This window comes from Lithobates pipiens, unplaced genomic scaffold (assembly GCF_037356315.1).
Source record: "Lithobates pipiens isolate NorthernLeopardFrog02 unplaced genomic scaffold, aLitPip1_a1.2 Scaffold_17, whole genome shotgun sequence".
In the NCBI taxonomy this organism is placed as follows: Eukaryota; Metazoa; Chordata; class Amphibia; order Anura; family Ranidae; genus Lithobates; species Lithobates pipiens.
In genome coordinates this window covers 1006813-1022859 of record NW_027507755.1, presented here as the reverse complement: position 1 = coordinate 1022859, position 16047 = coordinate 1006813, and the positions used below count along the sequence as shown (strand labels likewise).

The window sequence follows — 16047 nt, the reverse complement described above, 5'->3', positions numbered from 1 at the left end:
TTGGGTAACATTTTGATTTAGAAGTTGGTTTCTATAATATTTATGACATTGTTTCATTTGGCAGCACTATTTGCCCAGATAAATTTGTCAGCCTGATCTGGCCAATGCAACAATTTTCTATGGATTTTAACATTGTTTCCATGACCTCACATTTCCTGCAGATTTACCAGTGATTCACTCCACATACTTAACATACCACATGCTGCTCCAGGTGAGATTACACACCACACTATAGTTATATCTCTGGTGCTGGCTCAGCTTGTCTCCACTGAAGCAATCAGTTGTACCAGCAGCAGAAACACCGCACACTGAGATCCAAAATAATATTCTTACTTTATTAAAATAACCAGCAGGAACAAGTTTTACTGACGCGTTTCGCTCTAGACACAGCACTTTTTCAAACTGCACATGCAGTCAGTAATTCTTTGCATTCACCTACTGTAACTTTTGTCCGATTTATGAACCTAGGGAAATATTGATGCATCCAAGCAAACAATTGCGGCTGAGATTCAACCTTTAGAAATATAGAAAAAAACAACAGACTTACGAAGCACAGTGGAAAGATATTTTGCAGTGGAAAAATAAATCAACTTGCTTAAAAAATCACTAGAAAATATAAAATCCAAACTCCAGACAGACAGTTAAATACACAGTTTAAAGTATAAAAAGAGATAGGTGCAGCACTCAAAATAGAATGTCCTTAAACCCCTCGGTTCTCAGATGTTAGTAATGGCCAAACACTTCATGGGATGTATTTGTAGAGTGAAAGAGGGAAGATAACCACCACCGGCACCCAAATACACTGCCTCTTACCCTCCTCTTTGGACCCTCATCACAGGGGTCAAATTAGCATTGAATGGAGTGAACACCATCGTTCCCGATCATCCACAATCAATCAAATAAAGCAGATAAAACAGGATGGATACAGGTATCCCAAACTCCACACTCCGTCCCAGAAGTCACACCATTAGATCCACATATAGTATCATCCTATAAAATATAAAGGAAGAATCCTCATGGTGTAGTAATCCTTATACAAGTTTAATTTATAAAAAAAGGGAATATTGCACTCACATTTCCAAGTAAAAGATAATAGTTTGTTGCTGGATACATACTCACAGCTCCTGGGTAACACTGCCAACAAAATGGCTGCCACATCCTGGCATACACTCGTGTCACATCTCAAGCTCCTCAAGCTTGAGACATGATATGACACATTGAATGGAGCATTCAACAAGATGGCTGCCATGTTCCGGCATACCCTCGCGTCATATCACGTCTCAAGCTTGAGGAGCTTGAGATGTAACGTGAGTGTATGCCGGGACATGACAGCCATTTTGTTGGCAGTATTAGCCGGGAGCTGTGAGTTTGTATCCAGAAACAAACGATTATCTTTTACATGGAAATGTGAGTGCAATATTCCCTTGTTTTATCAATTAAACTTGTATAAGGATTACCACACCATGAGGATTCTTCCTTTATATTTTATAGGATGATACTATATGTGGATCTAATGGTGTGACTTCTGGGATGGAGTGTGGAGATTGGAATACCTGTGTCCATCCTGTTTTACCTGCTTTATTTTATTGATTGTGGATGACCGGGAATGAGGGTGTTCACTCCATTCAATGCTCATTTGACCACTGTGATGAGGGTCCAAAGAGGAGGGTAAGAGGCAGTGTGTTTGGGTGCCGGAGGTGATAATCCTCCCTCTTTTACTCTCCAAATGCACCCATGAAGTGTTTGGCCATTGCTAACATCTGAGGACCAAAGGGTCTAAGGACAATATATTTTGAGCACTTCACCTATCTCTTTTTATACTTGTGTTGCTGTTCATCAACATTGTGCTGGCTACTTGAGAGACGTTTGTATTATTCTTTATTTTATTGTAGGTTAATCAGCGCAGCAAACACTCACCATTGTTACACTTTTTAAAGTGACTGTTTTGCTAGTAGACTTGACATCTTGCAAAAGAGTTATAATTAATAGCAGTCTAGTGGGCGGTAACTCCTATCTTCGCTGTCTTGATGAGCTAGATCAGCCTCAAAGTCTCCAGCATACAGCACATTTCCATGAGCTGAGCACTAAGTTGAGAGCATGAAATTTCCCAAAATGTCTTGGTATGCTGAGGCCTTAAGAGTTCCCGTCACTGGAACTAAGGGGTCAAGCCCAACCTCTGAAAAACAACCCCACACCATAATTCCCCCCTCCACCAAATTATTTGGACCAGTGCACAAAGCAAGGTCCATAAAGACATGGATGAGGGAGTCTGGGGCGGAGGAACTTGACTGGCCTTCACAGTCCCAACCTCAAACAGATAGAACACCTTTGGGATGAATTTGTGCGGAGACTGCGAGCCAGGCCTTCTTATGCCTGACCTCACAAATGCGCTTCTGAAAGAATAGTCAAACATTCCCATACACACCCCTAAACCTTGTGGACAGCCTTCCCAGAAGAGTTGAAGCTGTTATAGCTGCAAAGGTTGGGCCAACACAATATTAAACCCTACAGACTAAGACTTGGATACCATTAAAGTTCATGTGTGTGTATAAAGGCAGGTGTCCAAATACTTTTGGTAATATAGTGTACTTCAGTAAACAAACTATGGGTGGAAATGGGTTAAACACGTATGTGTCAACTGCATTCCCTATAAAAGGTTTTGTAATTCTCCTCAGGCTTTTAAATAAAAAAAAGGATGTAGATGAGATTTTTTTTCACATAATTCTCACTGAATTGTGTGCCTTGTCTGCAGCTCTCCTTTAAACTCCATCCAATGCCTTTTTCTGACATCAAATGGAGTCGTTTTTTAAAGTGTATAAAGAATCTAATATGTAAACTATATAATCACAACCTTAATGGTAGTTTTCCTATTCTCCATTTGTCTATAGTAGTTAGCATTTTCTCCACAACAGAACAGTAATCCCCGTGTGACAGCAATATTTATTGTATAGAAAATGCAAAATGCCATCTTCTATTCATTGCAGATAACTAAACATTGCAGATGCCAAATTACAGTGATTGATCATAAATTACAGAGCCTGCGCTCAGCACAGTGGTATCTACAATACATAATAATGCCGAGCCTGGAAAGTAATGTTTACATACTAAATCTAATGTGGCACATCAACGAAAATGTGAAAATTTGCCACAATGGAAATTTTGTACTCTGTTAATCCTTTAGCCTTGTGAGCAGTGTGCCATTACGCTACAAAAAAATATTTTTTCTTTGTTTTTTTTATGTGCTTTGGCCTAAATGTTTATTCAGAATCAGTAATTCTCTTTTTTTTGCTCCACCATGCTTTTTTTTTCTTTTAGACACAAGTAAATAACTGTATTTCACAAATCAGTCGAACTACACATTTTTTTATTCCATGGAATATACAGGCACAAAAATGTAGGCAGCGCGCAGGCATAAAAACTGATAGTTACCAAGGAACACAGGTGGCACATACATAATGCAGGCTAGTAAAAGTGGCTTCTTGTGGAGTGAAAGAACACCAAACTTGCATCTAGTTGGCAGATCCCATGGAGAAGAATAACAACACCACTTCAACTAAAATATATAGAGGCTAAATTGGGTACTCTGACAATGTAAGGGCTTAGGGGTTAGCATTTATGCCTTGCAGCGCTGGGGTTCTGGGTTTTAATCTTGGCTAGGACACAATCTGCATGGAGTGTGCAAAATTCTCCTCCTACACTCCATTGATAAGGGAATTGGCTCTTGTCTAAATTGGCCTTAGTATATGTGTACAAATTGGCTATGCACATGTACATTTTGCATGCCAGCCTCAAGCTGAATAATTGGGGAGGGTTGCCAAAAGATCGGGTGACCTGCATTAGCTACACACTTTTGCTCTGCAATGGCTTACCCTGCTCTGCAGTGGTAATAGCGGACTATGACTGGGCTTATAGTCTAAATCAGGGGCACACCTGACAAGGTGACAACACAAGACTTGGAATTGGAAGACAGTTGTCAACCTATCGTTTCTTGACCTTTTATCTAAGATCAAGTATAGTATCTGTTCTTATCAGTTTTTAAGAACAGAACTCCAGTTCCCCTTCCCAGTCTGGGGCACTAGTTAATAATTCTTGATGTAATGAGGTGGAAACGGAGGGCCTTGGGGGCTCTTTTCACCCCAGGTTGAATCCAGCCTGGGTTACCGGGCTTGTCCACAGTTAAAGGCAGAGCTCTCTCTGAGTACTAATGTCTTTCTGGTAGGAATGGTGCTTTTGTTTGACCAATGGCTAGGGAGAGGCGATGAGGTAATTTGGCCCTTGGGGTGGTGTCCCGGGGTGCCAGAAAAACACTATATGTTTGGAACCCCACTGCGATTTACTGGCACTAGGTTCACATCACCTTTGCTTTTCTTGCACATGCTTCCTAGGCAGACATGTTGGCTAGCTTGGAACAATTTATACCGGCTGAAAGGTCTGCTTGGGGTATTGCAATGGCACTTTTTATGTTTTATTTATTTATTGCACATGTTTATCAAAGGGCATGTGTGGTTTGTTTTTTGATACAGGGTGTTAAAGGGAAAGAGTATGCAGATTGTTTGGGACCTGCCTTGATGTTAGGTGGAGGATCTGGGGACTTCAGGTCTTTTTCAGGTCTTTTTCCTTTCTCCAACTGGGGATATCTCATTGAGGGAGCCCTCACCAAGTACTTGGACCTTTAGTAGGCCCCTAAGGCACAGGATCTACCTGGTTTCGGCTCAGATAGACCATAGAGTACCTTGCCCTTTTTAGAAGCCTTGCACCCTGGGGAAGGGGGGGTCAGGGATGCCGGGTCCTCATCTTTGGAAGATGGACCTATTCTGTACTTTGAATTCAGAGTTCACTTTTGTTGACAAGCTACACGGAGATCCAAAAATTATTAAAAATAAATGGTTGTCACCCTATAGCGCAAAGGGATTGATGTACTAAAACCAGAGAGTCCAAAATCTGATGCAGCTCTGCATGGAAACCAATCAGCTTCCACGTACGTCCACACTGGAAACCACATTTGAATCACACAGGAATCTGAGCCCATTTATTTTTGATGGCTCAAATTGCACCACATCTGCATTAAAAAGGTGCAAGCACCTTTTTCCTAGCCGTACTGGAATCGGGTGTTTATAACCATGCGATCCAGTTCAGGAAAATGCATTGGGCTTGTGACCTGCTTTTGGGGTGTCGTTAACTTTTAATTGGCACCCACAGTGTTTTTCAGAACACAGCGTGATTGCGATGTGGGGCGGGAAATGCACAGGATTCCCTGTGGTTCCCGCACCACATCAGTGTGACCCAGAGCTTCAGGTTTTTTTTTTCCAAGCTTTATTTGAACAAGCTGAAGTTAGAAGCTGGCTATCATACACAGCTGCACCAGATTTAGCACTCTCCAATTTAGTAAATCAACCACAAATTGTCTGAACAAAGACCTGCATGACTTCAGAACAAACAGCTTTAATACCTGGCTACAGGAAGTGGAAAATCCAAAAATAAACTGGCAGGATCAAAAAAACAAACAGAGGGGCCTTGGAAAAACAAACTACTATGTTAATGCAAATCCCCGAATCCTCTTCTTCTGGGGTGCCCGTCGGTGTTCCAGGCCCCTCCTCTTCATCAGGTTTCCACGGGGGCATCCATGCAGACTTGATCCCGAGTACCACTGTTCCGTCCATTGACACAGACAGTGGGACTCAGCCCCGCCCTCTGCTCCCGTGTCACTGAATTTGATTAACACCAAAATGAGGAGAGAGACAGTGGCTGGAGTTGCTGCGCTTTTACAAATCGCTGGATCAGATCTGGCTCAGGTAAGAAAAAAAAAGGGGGAGGGGGATTCTGGGGTGAGCTGCAGCACAAAAGGTTTTGCATTCTATGCATTAAGGTAAAAAACCTTGAAGCTTTACAAACACTTTAAACCGGTTGTAAACCGCTGATGTTAAAAAAAAACAAAAAAAACCCTGTAAGGCTGTAAGGCAATGGCATAATTCATCACATACTAGCACAAACTTAAATACTTAGAAAGAAGCCCTTCAATGCTGTAAAGTCACCACTGAGAGAGCTGACATGTCCCCTTGTCTACAAGCAGGTTTGTGAGCTCCAGCTATGTGATTGGCCAGAGCTGCGAAGACATCCCTCCCACGTATGTGCACACGGGGGCCGCCGTTTTCGGCACGGGCTCTGAAGATCTGGCACTGTAAGCTGGACCAGACTTGATCCCGAGTACCACTGTTCCGTCCATTGACACAGACAGTGGGACTCAGCCCCGCCCTCTGCTCCCGTGTCACTGAATTTGATTAACACCAAAATGAGGAGAGAGACAGTGGCTGGAGTTGCTGCGCTTTTACAAATCGCTGGATCAGATCTGGCTCAGGTAAGAAAAAAAAAGGGGGAGGGGGATTCTGGGGTGAGCTGCAGCACAAAAGGTTTTGCATTCTATGCATTAAGGTAAAAAACCTTGAAGCTTTACAAACACTTTAAACCGGTTGTAAACCGCTGATGTTAAAAAAAAACAAAAAAAACCCTGTAAGGCTGTAAGGCAATGGCATAATTCATCACATACTAGCACAAACTTAAATACTTAGGCCCCTTTCACACTAACGTCCCGTTCAGGCCCGCCTGTCAGTTTTTCAGGCGGACCTGAACGGGTGCTCCATAGAGCTCTATGGAGCGTCGGATGTCAGCGGTGACATGTCCGCTGACATCCGACCCGCTCCGATCCGAAAAAGTGTGACGGAGGAAAAAGCTATTTTTCCATCCGTCTGCGGATCGGATCGGGTGACGACGGGCACTGCGGTCCGTCGTCATCCGATCTCCCATAGGGGAGAGCGGCGCTGTGACAGGTCCGTCCCTGCGCAGTGTGCGGAGACAGACCTGTCATTTCCCTGCTCAGCGGGGATCGGCGGAGTGATCCCCGCTGAGCAAACGGACATCCACGGGGCGGATCAGAACTGATCCGCCCCGTGTGAAAGGACCCTTAGAAAGAAGCCCTTCAATGCTGTAAAGTCACCACTGAGAGAGCTGACATGTCCCCTTGTCTACAAGCAGGTTTGTGAGCTCCAGCTATGTGATTGGCCAGAGCTGCGAAGACATCCCTCCCACGTATGTGCACACGGGGGCCGCCGTTTTCGGCACGGGCTCTGAAGATCTGGCACTGTAAGCTGGACCTTCAGAGAGCATGCGCCAATGATGTCATCGGCTGCATACACTCTGAATATCTCCTAAACTGTGAAAGTTTAGGAGATATTCACTGTACCTACAGGTAAGGCTTATTACAGGCTTACCTGTAGGTACAAGTTGGTAGTACAGTTTACTACCACTTTAAGACATACAGCATTATACTGTATAAGTCTTTTTTTTTGCTCATAGTTTTAATTTAATTAGTATGTAGTTTTGCTCAGTCATGAGTGGGTTGCCGGATTGCTGTACATGATACCCTAAGTATATTCTAGTGCTCTATACCACATTATAAGTGTTCATTGTCTCCCAGTAATAGTAGCTGTTAGTCATTCTTTGTTACACTTGGGGGGGAAACTGCCGGTTGTGTAATTTAGAAACAAAAAGAGGATGCAAATGTGTGTTCTTTTTTGTAAGGGGATATTTTAAGCTGCAGCTCAAGCATCAGCAATATCAATACCACTGGGGATAAAATATTTCTTTGCTGTACTACTTTGTTTTCCAGGCCTGTGCATTACAAATTCGGAATTTCATCTCTTGGTGGCATAATAAGGATCTGTAAAAGGAACATAGAAAGTAAAATATTATCTCCCGGTGACACAATAAGAGTCCGTAAAGGGAACATATAAAGTTAACCGGCTTAGTCGGCAAGGCGGTGAAAACACAAAAATGTTAGAACTTTAGCTGCAAACTTGATTTCATTCTACTGAAAGGTGCATGTTCTACTCAGAGACAATGGACAAAAAAATTGTAATTAGCATCCCAGCAGTACCACGAGCATAGCTTCCAAATGCCCCTGATTTCTAGGGACTGTCTCTGATTTGGAGCAATGTCCCTCTATCCCTCATTCCTCCTCATTTGTCCCTCATTTGGTCTGATCTATATACCGTATTTATCGGCGTATAACACGCACTTTTTTCCCCTTAAAATCAGGGGAAATTGTGGGTGTTATTCGGCGATCCCCCGCTGATTGTGAGCGGAGGAGCGAGCGACGCCGAGATACACATAGCCGAGTAGGCTCGGCTCCTCTCGGCTCTGCTCACAGTCATGCTCAGCCCTGCCCTGTGATGGACATAACACAGGGGCTGGGCGTGAATGTGAGCGGAGCCGAGCCTAGCCAAGTACACTCAGCTATGTGTATCTCGGCAGCCCTCGGCTCCTCTCGGCTCCACTCACAGTCCATCATGTCCATCATAGGGCGGGACAGCGAGAGGAGCCGACAGGAGCCGAGCCTAGCCGAGTACACTCGACTTTGTGTATGTTGGCGGCGCTCGCTCCTCCTCTCACAGTCAGTGGAGATCGACGCCAATTTTAAATAATCAGCTTGCAATGAGGCTGGGCAATGCTGCAAAGAGACTGAGCAAGGCTGCAAAGAGACTGGGCAAGGCTGCGGATGGACACTGGGCAAGGGTGCAATGATGGACAAGGCTGCAGATAGACACTGATAAGGCTGCATTGATTGGCATTTAAAGTTATTTTCCTTAAACTTCCCTCCTAAAAGTTTTTTTTCCTTAAAATTCCCTCCTAAATTTGGAGTGCATGTTGCACGCCGGCTCGTGTTATACGCCGATAAATACAGTAGTTGTATATAAAATGCGCTTTTTACTTTCAAAAAGTGTTTCCCAGCGATTTTCACTTTTAAAAGCCAATATAAAGGAATATTAGTGGTCAAAAAGCACTTGTGGATTTAATTAATATTTTTTTGTAGTTATTTTCCTTTCAAGGGGTGTGTCCTATGCCTACATACGTTTGCTAGTAGGTGTCCCTCATTCTCATCTCAAAATATTCGGAGGTATGCATGAGCATACTCTTTGCAAGTAAACTCATTTAGGACAAAATGGGTAGGGACTTTGGAAACGCACCCCCCCCCCCCCAACCCACTGGAGATTGGAGTGGAGATCTAGGAAGCTGAGTATTATGGGTAAGTGGGCAAAATACAGTAATCCTTAAAGTGCAACTCCGAGATAAGCAATTGTTGTCTAAATACAAGCGACATATGTATTGGGATTTGAACCTTGGTGTGTTTTGTGTATTTCTTCCAGATCTGTGCAGTAATCCAATGTGAGACTTTACTTGCCGGAGCTTCCTGTAATAAAGACTGGTCTTTGCTGCTCTCTCTTCTTGTGCTGGTCTTGTCTCCACCCATTCCTGTAGTTTTCTGCAGGCAGCCTATAGTGGGTGGAACTTGTAGGGCCCCTCCCACAGCTCCACTCTCTGCCCTAGCTTAGCATAGCACAGTGATTATAGTCACAGTGATAATTTTATAAGGTTTTAACTGGATTTGCAAAGGCATTTAGTGCAAATAATGTAAATTTATATAGTTTGTGACTCGTAAGGAATATATGGAAATCGACGTTTTTGTGGCTGGAGTTCAACTTTAACCACTTCAGCCCCCGAAGGTTTTACCTCCTTAATGACCAGACCATTTTTTGCGATATGGCACTCCGTTACTTTAACTGACAGTTGTGCAGCTGTGCGGCGTTTTACCCAAATAAAATTGATGTATTTTTTCCCACATATTGAGCTTTCTTTTTGGTTGTATTTGATCACCACTGCGGTTTTTATTTTCTGCGCTGTAAACAAAAAACGACCGACAGTTTTGAAGTGTATATTGGTTTGCGCAAAAGTTATAGCGTATAAAAATGATGGGACGGGAAATTATGAATGGCCTCTACCAACAGTATTCATGAGTAGATAGGGTCAATTAAAAATTGTACCATCATCCAGAAATTTTTAGAGGGGGGTTGTTCAAATTCATATATTGTCTAAAACATTGTTTTTTCTTTTATGTGATTAAATGCATTGTTGTTGATCATGTGCTAATTAAAATTCAGATATTTTCCTGATGAAGCAGCTCAGTCCGCGAAACTAGTAGAAACATTGTCCGTGACCCATTATCCCACTGTGGTCTTCCCCATCAGGGGGAGTATTATCATGGACCATCATCTATTTTTCATTTATTATTGATATTTTTGTCATGTATTGTGTTTCAATAAACTTGCATATATACTTTTACTTGATTGTTTCTATATTTAAGATTACCTAAATGTACCGAGATAGTCCAATCGCCCTCTAGCTTTTTGGTGAGTACCTGGCTGGGGATCGGGTTCCCAACCCCCTTATCTCTGCAAATGATGGGATATTTTTATGGAAGCTTTATTTATTTATTTTTTACTAGTAATGGTGTTGATCAGTGACTTATAGCGGGACTGCGACATTGCGGCAGACAAATTGGAAACCTAACTGACACTTTTGACACTTTTTTAGGGACAGGTGACGCTAATACAATACAGTGATCGCAATACAGTGATCAGTGGTAAAAATATGCACTGTTACTCTAATAATGACACTGGCAGGGACGATCGAAGGGTTAAGTGTATCCCTAGGGGGTGCTTGCTAACTGTGTGTATGGAGATGGACTGACCGGGAGACTGACTGCACAATATCTCTTTGTTCTCCCATGTCAGAACGGCGCTCTGCCTTGTTCTGCCTCTCTAGGGAATGATCACGGGTGCCCAGCGGATATCGTGTCCGCCGGACCCACTGATTGGCCTCCCTGCTGTCCAATCAGCACCCCCAGAGGCTACTGCACGAAGCAACGTACAGGTACGTTGTTTCGTGCAGCCTTGCCACCTTGCCGGAGTAAACGCGCGGAAGGCGGTCAGGTCCGGAAGTGGTTAAATTGGCACTGAATGATATTCTTATTCTACAAAAATAATCCATACACGGCCCTGTAGTCTATTTTTCTTACTGTGTTTTTCTGCCTCCTCGTTATGTCTTCCATGAGTTCCTAAACCTCTCCTTTCCCCCCTTACTTCCATTTCTGTGAAAAGAGCAGTGCACATGAGTTGCACTCATGTGCACCACTCTGTGCGCACTCCAAAAGAGGGCGGCCTCATGCCTACATAGAGTTGGACCATAAAGAACGAACTTAGCCACCATCAAACAGAAAGTTGGACTAAACAACAAGAATTTGGAGGTTTGGATGAGGCTAAGAGCAATCAAAGTTTCCTTCTTGAGTTAAAGTGGTTGTAATCAATGTATAATGTTTGGGGGATTTCGAAGTAGTTTTCTTTAAAAAAATACTGATTTGAACTTGTAAACAAAAATTGCACCCGCGATTGCCCAGGAACACAGCAGGACCATGGATCTGTGTGTGTAAACACACAGATCCACGTCCTGCCAGTGGAGAGGAGACCAATGGTGTGTTCACAGTACAGAGGAACACCGATCGGTCTCCTCCCCTTGTGAGTCCCCTCCCCCCACAGTTAGAATCACTCCCATAGGGAACATATTAACCCCTGCAGCGCCCACAGGTGTTAACCCCTTCCCTGCCAGTCACATTTACACAGTAATCAGTTCCAATTTTATAGCACCGATCGCTGAGTAAATTTGAATGGTCCCAAAAATGTGTCAAAAGTGTCCGATGTGTCTGCCATAATGTCGCAGTCACGAAAAAAATCACAGATCGCCACCATTACTAGTAAAAAAAAAAAGTGCCATAAATCTATACCCTATTTTGTAGATGCTATAACTTTTGCACAAACCAATCAATAATCGCTAATTGCGTTTTTTTTTTGGACCAAAAATATGTAGAAGAATACGTATCAGCCTAAACTGAGGAAAAAATTATTATAATTTTTTTTAAATGGGATATTTATTATTATTATTATTTTTTTATTTAGCAAAAAGTAAAAAATATTGTTTTTTTTTCAAAATTGTCGCTCTTTTTTTTGTTTATATCGCAATAAAAAATAAAAAATAAAAACCGCAGAGGTGATCAAATACCACCAAAAGAAAGGTCTATTTGTGGGAAAAAAAAGGACGTAAATTTTGTTTGGGTGCAACATCGCACGACCGCACAATTGTCAGTTAAAGCGGTGCAATGCCAAATCACAAAAAGTGCTCTGGTAAGGAAGGGGGTAAAATGCTCCGGGGCTGAAGTGGTAAAGAATACATACATACATATCATTTTTTTCAAAACTGGAATTTTGTGTCACTATAAGTAATCTTCGGTCCTAAAATGTGCATTTTAACAGGTCTAAAAAAAAAAAATTTAAAAAAATGACAATGAAAAGTTTAAATATACTCACTCTTATTTCATTTATAAACATGATTTGAAGCCTGCAGGATAATTCTCAGCAGAAATATAATGTATATTTGTTAGAATTAATCAGCGAGTAGCAGTTTGAGGTGTGGGCATGTAGAGTACAACACTGAGCTGCCTCTGATATGGAGAATTCCTGCCATGCTAACTGAAAGCCCTTCACTTGGATCATTCAGTTTATTTCCCAGCATTAGTCAATGGAGCCGCCTGTGCAGCTGTCCAGGGTCCTGAATATTCCGATGCTGGGTACTTGCATCTGCTGTGGCCACATAACATGTACACATCTCTACACAAATGGACATGCTGCGTGCTCTGCGCCTGCAGCCAGATGTTAATGAAAAATCTTTCTTTAATATTATAATTAAATGCAATCCCCTTCTAGAGTGGATAAATAGGAATATTATGTGCACCCTAATTGTTCCATTTATTTGGATACTTTGGATACTTTAAAGAAGAAGTAAACCCTGATGTGTTTACTTCCTCTTTGTCTCCCTGCAAAGGTAAAGCATAGTGGGCTACTATGCATCGCCCATTATGTGTCACTTACCTGACACAAGAGCCAGCGATGTCACCGATGTCCCCTGTAGCACAGAGTGTCCATCTTCTTCCGGGTACCTCGTCATTCTCGCGCATGGGAGCCGCCACTAACGGCATATCGCCGTTAGCAGCGGCATGCCCAGTGCGCCTGCGCGCCGCTGTCTACGTGGTATCTATGTAGCCACGCAGCTAAATATACAGTTACAATTCATATTTGTAATTTTGTTTGTTATAATGCACATTTTAGGCCTGAACATTAGTTACCCCCCCCCCCCCCCCATATGTCATATATTTTCTGAAAACAAAGACCATGAAGAATAAAACGGTGGTAGATGCATATATATTTTTTTTATGTCGTATGACATTAGCACAACAGTTTATCAAAATCATAATTTTGATAAAAAGTGTAAAAAGAAAAAAGGAGCTGCGCTACAAAAAAAGGAAATGTACGCAATAAAGTGAATAAACATGTGTCAATCATATAAACACATATGATACTAAGGCTTGAAATTGACCTGCAAAGAAAACAATATAAGTGTATATGGCATTTTTAGAAAAAATATTGAGTGAAAAATAGTCCAATATGACAAGTGATTTAAATAATGAGCAAATATTCAATAACGATTAACCTGTGAAAAAAAATTAACATAAAAATCTTTGCAAAGTTGCCCTGTTACTGTACTAATGACACTGGCTGGGAAGCGGTTAACATCAGGGGGGATCAAAGGGATAACTGTGTGACTAACCAGTGTTTATGTGTACTGTGGAAGGTGCTTTTACTAGGGAAAGAGGTGGAATTTATTCCCTGCTTTGCAGGAACACAAACTCCATCCCTTTCCTCCTGCCATAATGGTGATCTGCCTTGTTTACATAGGCATATTGCAGTTCTGTTTCTCTGCCTGACGATCAGCAGCTACCCTGCACCTGCCAATTGGCTTCTGCTGTGTGTAATTACAGCAAAAGCGAGCAGCTGGCTGCACGCATGCGCACTCCCTACCTGGAAGTGTTGAATCATGTAAATATATGTGATCCGGTGCACTGGTGCCACCCTGTAAAACTAAGTGGTAAAACATAACTTTATTGCTACCACATAGGGGACCAATAGTCCCCTATGTGATACCATATAGGTTGTGACAGGTTCTCTTTATTGAGACATCAGGAGTCTATTGGGGCTGGGGGACATGTTTCAGCAGCTGCTATAACCCCGATATTTTTTTTGTACTGCAGGCGATTTTGCATCTGATGAAAGTGGTCCCGACAGCGGATTCACAACGGGATCTCTTTTAGAGGCGGCAGGAGAGGTGCACCCCTTTCAGGTTGTCTCTGGGCTTTACTGGACCTGTCAGTAAGCCCAGAACCAATCCGATGTGTCGAGTGCCTGGGCAGGAAGTCCAATGGGGGGAAGATAGCCCCCACTCAGCTCTATGCCCTTGGAGGACCGGAGCGTCAGGGCAGTGAGAATGTGGAACTCTCCTCCACAAGTGGTGGTCAGCAGGGAGTATGGATATTTTTAAAATACTCTAGGACGTGCATTTCAAAGAACACAGCATACAGGGATATGGGAAATGATTATAGACGCTGACTTACGTACACCTACACAAGTTGAACTGGATGGACTGTTGTCTTTATTCAACCTTACCTACTATGTAACTATATGTAACTATGACATCTGACATCTATGTCGTCTTTCGGCCTTAAAGGGATGCATTTTTTCTTCTCTTAAAGGCAACATTTTTGCTTTTCAAGGTAAATGGGAAATCTGAGGTCTTTTTGACCCCAGATCTCTCAATAAAGAGGACCTGTCCTGCATATTTTTATTACAACGGATGTTTACACATTCCTTGTAATAGGATTAAAAGTGATCAGAAAAAAAAAAAATAATTAAAGGGACAGTGTGAAAATAAAAATAAAAATAAATACTTTTTTTTTCTAAAGCACCTTGTCCCTCTGTGCTCATGCACAGAAGTGAACGCATACCTAAGTCGTGCCCACTTATGTAAACGGTATTCAAACCACACATGTGAGGTATCGCTGCAATCGTTAGAGCAATAGCAATAATTCTAGCACCACCTCTGTAACTCTATACAGGTAACCTGTAAAAATGTTTAAAGCGTATGGAGATTTTTAAGTACCATAGTTAGTTGCCATTCTACGAGTGTGCGTAATTTTAAAGCATGACATATTAGGTATCTATTTACTTGGTGTAACATCATCTTTTACATTATAGAAAAAAGTGGGCTTATTAAAAAAAAGGGTATTTTTTACTAAGAAAATTAGTTTGAAAGACTGCTACGAAAATACAGTGAGACATAAAATATTGCAATGATTGCCATATTATTCTCTAGGGTCTCAGCTAAAAAAAAATATATAATGTTTGGGGTTCTAAGAAATTTTCTAGCAAAAAGTACTAATTTAAACTTGTAAATAATGCACACACGACCGGTTTTCCGGAATAAACTCAGAAGGTTTTTCCAACGGAGTTACGCTGAATATGTCACATACGACGGGACTAGAAAAAGGAAGTTCAATAGCCAGTAGCCAATAGCTTCTGTCTCGTACTTGCTTCAGAACATGCATCGTTTTTGGTCCATCGGAACAACATACAGACGAGCGGTTTTCCCGATAGGAATTGGTTCTGTCGGAAATATTTAAAGCATGTTCTATTTCTAGGTTCGTCAGACTTTATACGATGAAAAGCTTCCATCTGACATTTTCTATCGAACATTCCGCAGCAGCAAAAGTTCCAGAAAAGGCCTGGTCGTAAATTGGTTAAAAGTTTGCAACACAAAGGTTCGTATGTAGGGGATTTACTGTAGTTGAAACTACACAATAATTTGGCAAACACTGCCAAACCTACCGGGATTTACCAAAATAAACACTCCCTACTAAGAAGTTGTGGAGGGATATATAAAAGGTTTTCATATGAGACATTAATAATAAGCAGCCCTCCCAATGACATCCTATGGTCGGGATTAGGCTTGACCTTCAGCAGTTGAGGTGACACACTTAAATAAGGGGGAGTTATTATAGAATGATGGCTTACCAAACTGATTACATCTATTCATTTTAATTTAGGAGAGTATGTTTTAAGCAGATTACAGAGAGGGCAATGTACATCTTTTATCATTAGTTTTGGTTTAAAAGGGAAATATAATTAATCACACCATTTCCATGTTTTTTATGGTCCTGTGTGGATATCAAAATTGATGCCTTTACATCAGATATGCTGTAATTAAATGGTGCTC

At 41.9% G+C, this 16047-nt stretch overlaps 1 long non-coding RNA gene and 1 other non-coding gene across 2 annotated transcripts in view; both read left to right on the top strand.

The window, feature by feature from the left end:
- The window catches only part of LOC143986608 (uncharacterized), a 1042213-nt gene that overhangs the window by 45438 nt on the left and 980728 nt on the right, over positions 1 to 16047 (top strand). The gene's annotated exons all lie outside the window — the stretch shown is intronic.
- Positions 3981 to 4174, top strand: LOC143986631 (U2 spliceosomal RNA). The gene has a single exon (XR_013276560.1). It is a non-coding gene; the product is annotated as a U2 spliceosomal RNA (small nuclear RNA).